The sequence below is a fragment of the Caretta caretta genome, chromosome 1 (genome assembly GCF_965140235.1).
Source record: "Caretta caretta isolate rCarCar2 chromosome 1, rCarCar1.hap1, whole genome shotgun sequence".
In the NCBI taxonomy this organism is placed as follows: domain Eukaryota; kingdom Metazoa; phylum Chordata; order Testudines; family Cheloniidae; genus Caretta; species Caretta caretta.
This window is the reverse complement of record NC_134206.1, coordinates 117,688,823-117,694,853: the sequence shown is the minus strand read 5'-3', so window position 1 is coordinate 117,694,853 and position 6,031 is coordinate 117,688,823.

Sequence of the window (6,031 nt, the reverse complement as noted above, 5' to 3'; positions counted from 1 at the left end):
CGTCAGAGTTGGCAGCAACAAGGGCCGGGCTCAATATCTAGGGGATCCATTCCAATAACACAATGCGAAACCGGCTCGAGCCCCCACCCAGTGACCTGGGACAAATATATACCACCCCCGCTGGGTGCCTCCAAGAGGCAATACTTCCCCTCTCACAAGCACAGAGTCTGAGTGTGGCAAAAAGCCTTTTAATAACAGAGAGAAACAATGTGGCATTATGTTGGGGAAACACCAGCAACAGGATTCATAACACAACCCATGAGCAAAAACCCACCCCAAACAAATTGGGTTGTGTCCTTTCCCTTTGGTTCTTGAGTCCAGCAACCTGAAATCACCCAAAGTCCCAAAAGTCCAATGACCCAAAAGTCTCTGTCCCTGGTCAGGGCAGCCCCAGAGTTTGAAAGTTTATCTGCAGAGCGTTACCTCCCAACCTGGGTGGAGATCGGGGGGGTGGGGTGGGGAAGAAGAGAGGTAAGGGGCACCTTACATGATCTGAAGCTGACTGCCCCGCAACTCCATAAGGCTCCACTCCATAAGGCTCCGCTTTACCAGTCCACGTCCCACAAACTGCTCCACCAGCCAGTCCATGAACTGCTCCGCATCCCACAAACTGCTCCACAATATATCTTCAGGCTCCCCCACTACTTAACACAATGCTCAGTGATTTCAGCTCTTAGGTGAATTCAGCTTGTAGTAGGGGAGCCTCAGTGCTGGTGCACCATTAGCCCAAAGTGAGCTCAGCAGCCTGTAACGAGACTCCTAATGAAATCAAAATTAACTCTGATAGTCTACCATAGAGAGAGGAGGAAATGCAATTAGTATGCAAGACCCTCAATAAGGAGCCCATACCACCAAATATTAATACTTATCCCCAGTCTCTCTCAATTCACAGAGTTTTGGAACCCATGACCCTTGCCTAGCGAGTGGTACTTAGTTGATGGTGAGTCCCTCCATCATAACGAAAGGCCAAGTACAGTTCCAAGTACAGTTCCCATAATCAGGGTAATAACAATTTATTCCTCCTGCCCCAATAACAGAGACACTGGGGATCCCACAGCAGCCAAAGTGACCATTTGGGCAGCTATGGCCTCATTCTAGGCAGGGTGGGTGTGCCTATGCAAATGAGATTGGCCCCTGAAGATCTTTTCCACAACTTGCCACACCTCACCACCAGATGTCAGGGTGGAGCTCATCCTGACTCTGCTTACACATGTAACTACGGGGTTGTTCTATAAAAGATGTCAGGGAGCTGGCTGAGCTAACTTTGCAGTCTGTCACTAGTAAGCCTGCTGCAGCTCTAGAGTGCAGTAGTTCAGAAACAATACAAGTTGATTGTTGTTCAGTTGTTATAAGACAGCTAATTCACTGTATGTACGCATTGACCCAGCTGGTGAGGCAGTGCACTCAACTTGATGGCATTTCTCTGTCTGTCTGTCTGTCTGGTATGCAATTACTTTTGAATGCCACCTCTGATCAATTCCAAAATGTTCTAGGCCTCAATGGGCAGAACTCTATTACTTTGGGGGGTAACCTAAAGTGGGGAAAATGGGGGAGATATGGAGCCCTTATCATCTGTTTAGCCAAGTCATGGCTTCAAGCTCTTTTGCAATAGTCTACTACTCAAACACCTTCCAGCATAACAGTGTCCCATCTCTTCTCTGCTCATCCTCCCAAGAGAATTTAACATGTTGTCACGCTGAATGATTTATCGCCCTGACAAACAATAATGGTGTGTGTGTAGAAATGGTGATCTGGAGAATAGGGGACCGTGATATGGGGGAAGGGTGAATGGGGATAAAGGGGTGCACACATAGCCCCTGGCAGAAGGAGAGAGATTGGGGGACCCTGGTATGGGGAGAAGGGAGCAATGGAAGGAAAGAAGGGAATGGGAGGCACACAGAGCCCCTGCCATGGGGAGAAGAAGGGAATGGAGAGCATGAGGGGAAGTGGGAATGGGGTGCACACTGGCATGAGGAGGACCAAGGGAGATCCTAGTATGAGGGAGCGGGGGGGCACAAAGAGACCCTGGCATGGAGAGAAAAGGGGAATGGGAGGTACAGAGCCCCAGGCAGAAGGGAGAAGGTGGGGGAGTTGCAGGGAGTCCCTGTAATAGAGGAGTTGGGAGAGGAGGACACAAGGAGGTGGAAAGGAAGGAGGCCCTGCTGTGTGCAAGGAGCTCGGTCTACACAAGCTCCGAAGTGCGCGATCTCCCAGGTTATTTTGATGTATATCTAAAAAACAATCACCAGTCCTAGTCTCTAGGCATACATAAAAAATACAATCACATAATAAACCAATCCAACTGTTTATTTTCCCTCCAAACTAAAAAATAGCTAGCTAATGAGGAAAACAAGCCTAAACAATACCCAATTTCACCCACAAATGGAAACCTTTAGCACATTCCTCTCCATCCCCTTAAGGCCCAAGTTAATAGGCTGCGAACTACGCTTTGTATGTCAACAAATTCAGGCTACTGCAGTCCAAGGTGGATAATATGTTCCAGCGCTGAGGCCCCCATCACTATGGTAGTATAGCATGGATTGCGGGAAAGATAGACAGGTTCTAAGTAATTTAATGTTGTATAGGCCAACACCTAAATTACTGAGAAATCAACAGTCAGTAAAGATAATGAAGCACTGATGTCATCTTATTCCAGCAAGATGCCCTGCTTGATAAGTGAGTCATGAGCTTCAGTTTCTGATCACTGATGTAACTTATACATCTGCCCAGTGCTGTGGTGCATCAGCCCTTGTAAAGTCCCCAGTAAAATGTCAATGCCAGTGATAGCTAATGGCAGCTAGTCTAAAAGACCTCTAGTCTCTGTCTGTGTACAGTTGTCCTTTGCAGTAGTCCCCAGACAGTAGTCCCTTCTCTTGGGCCTAACACCTGGTCAGAGCACGCTGGCCACTTCTCAGACTAATTTCCAGTGTCTAGGGCAGTTTGCAATAGCCTTCTTCAGGCTCCAGTCCCTTTAGGAGCCTGAGCTAGCTGCTGATTGTTTGCCCAGACTTGTGACTGCAGGACCCCTGCTCAGTCCCTGTTGCTTCCAGCAAGTTCTGCACCATTCTGAATTTGGCTGTGATGGCTGACACTCACAGCCTGCTATACTTGTGGCTTTCTGTCTCCTGCTTCAGCCTGTTCCCCTGCTTGGCCTCCTGCTGGCCATGTAGCTCCTCAAAGCAGCTTCCCATGCAGCCAGCTTCTCTGCTCTGCTGCCAGCTCACCATGCAGCCCTTGCCTTCGCCCACAGCAAGGTCACTTCCTGGGTTAGGGTTTTTGTAATCGTGTCTGCCCCATGCCCTATTGGCCCCAGGTGGGGGATATGCCTGTGCATCTGCTCTGGAGGGTCATAGGTCAGCAGAGAAGGCATTGATGGGGGAATAGTAGTTACCTGCTTAGCAAATTCATCACAACAGGCGTAGGCCCATGCAGAGTGCATTGCATTAGCCTAGCTTTGCGGTGACAAAGCTTGGATGATGGTAGAAAGAAATGGTTGTACTCTCTTAGCCAGAGGGAGATGGACAAAAATGTTTCTGGTCATAGCTGGGGTAGGAACATTTACTAACAGCTGGTGATCAAACAATATTCTCCAGCTGTGGACTCTTTTAGGAAAAAGGCAGGCACATATGCTGTAAGATGGACTATATGGGCCAAAGGTGTTAATGTAACCTAGTCACTGTTCAACATTAAACAGTTTTATACAAGTTTTGGGATTTGGCATACACAGACTTCAGCCTGCTTAATGCCATGGCAAACACACCATTAAACGTCCTTTTAAACCTTCTATTAAAGATACAGAAAAGAAGGAAACATTTTAAATGTAAAGTATTAAATAAGGCTTTCATGTTAACAACATCCCTTGTTCCCTTTCCCTTTTGGGGGGTGTTTTTAGAAGGACACCCCCTCCCACGTTTGACAATCTCTTAGATAGCATGGTAAAGATAAGTGAGTAGAGAAGGGCTGGAGCAGTTATTGCTGCCGTTAAATTCTGATCCTGTTTCCTAGAAGACAAAATGAGACAGACACACACAAAGGGAGAGCGAAATGAACAGCAAAGACAGAAATGTAGCTTTTGTCTCTGGTGTTGACTCTGAGGCTATGTCTACACTACTGTGGTAAGTCAACCTATGCGATGCAACTCCAGCTACGTGAATAACGGAGATGGAGTTTATGTACCTTAGGTCGAGTTACCACGGGGTCTACGCCGCGGGGGGTCGATGGGAGAAACTCTCCCATCGACTTACCTTACTCTTCTCATCGGGGGTAGAGTACAGGGTTTGACTGGACAGTGATCTGCAGTTGATTTGGCGGGTCTTTACTAGACCCGCCAATCGACTGCTGGTGGATTGATCTCAGAGCGTCGATCCCAGCTGTAGTGTAGACCTGCCCTGAGTTGCAGTCTCACTGCTGGAGAAACACAGGCACAGCCCATGGTCTTATCAGCCTCTGCGAGATCTGGTACATTTGTACCAGCATCAGGCTGTTAAGGGCCTTGCTTTTAGTTGTCTGTTTCTGGTCATCGGCTTGCAGCAGTGTTGAAAAATATGCAGTCTTGGCCAGCTAAGCCAGATTCTTATTAGACGAAGGGAAAAAGGAGAGAGACAGGAAAGAGAAGAAATAAGGTGGGGAAGGAAAAGGACACATGGGGGGGCAGTGTGTGTGTGTGTGTGTGTGTGTGTGTGTGGAGAAACCCACGTGGTGTTCGAACACCACGTGGTGAACACCACGTGGTGTTCGGGATTCAGCCAGTAGAGATGGTGGAGTCATCTGCGTCCCTCACTCTGGCCTGGTCAAGTCAGGACGTCCCTCACAATTAAGATGAAGAAGGTCCAGGGTCCCAGGAGATGGTCAGGGTGGCAGCCATGATGGTGAAGTTTGCTCTAGTAGCCAATGTTCCTCCCCAAAGTCTGTTTCTTTAAGGACCCACACAGGGAATGGTGGGCAGAATAGCCCATCCCCTCATTATTTTGCCCACCAATTAGGCCAACTTTCACACTCACCAATTTTGGGTCACTGATTTCTGGTTCCACGCTTTTCTTGTTTACCAAGCACGATCTCTACACAGTCCTTGAGTTATCTCAGTAGGCCTTTTTGGTTGGACTCATTCAGTTTTTCTGTCTCCCTTTCATACTTTTTCCCATCAACATTTGTTTTTATAGGTTCTTGTGACATCTTATAAACTCTCATGTATGTTTTACAGTAGGGCAAATTTGTAGGCCCAATTATCACAACACACCTGCCTCCAACCTACTACATCACCTTTGTTTTATCTGCATTGAGCCTCAACTCACTAGTTCCCACGAGTCTCAGACCTTGGGTAAAGCATTCAACAGCAGTGCCTGGATGGGATGAAATAGAGATACAGAGCTGAGAGTGACAGAACACAGAAAGCATCACAGCCGTACTTCCTCACTAACTCTCTCAGTGGCCTCTCTCATGTACCCACATTGATCAGGAAAGCAAACAAGATGGACGCTTATGGAGCGCCATGCCTTCTGGGCTAACTGTCCAAGGCTACCCTTTAGAGTGTTCAGAAAGAAAGGAATGGAACCACCCACACACAGGCCAATTCACTCTTGTCACAGTGCTTAAGTGACACAAGAACACTTCATGATCAACGGTACTGAAGGCAGCTGAAAGATCTAACGTCAGCATAAAGCGCCATGAGATTTTTTTCCATGTTTCTGCAAAGTTTGAATAAAACTGTATTTTGGATTGTCTTGCTGCTTATGGAGAAAAGAAGGGGTAGAGCGGAACCCAGCCAGGTACCACCTGGAATGCTCTCAGTCCTTTATGGAATTAGTTCAGAGGCTGCCTGGCAGAGCAGGGAGCAACCAAGGCCTGTGCTGGCTGTGCTTAGGCCTGCATGGAACGGTTTGCTGATGGGAGGGAGGCAGGCAGAGATGAGTCCAGCAGACCACTGTTTTGGCTGCTCTTGGGGCTGCCTGTAGTCAGTCAGTGAGTGGCTTGACAAGTGACAGAGCCAGTAATCTGAGCTTATAAAGCCGTCACTGAAGGGTTGGCTGAAGCA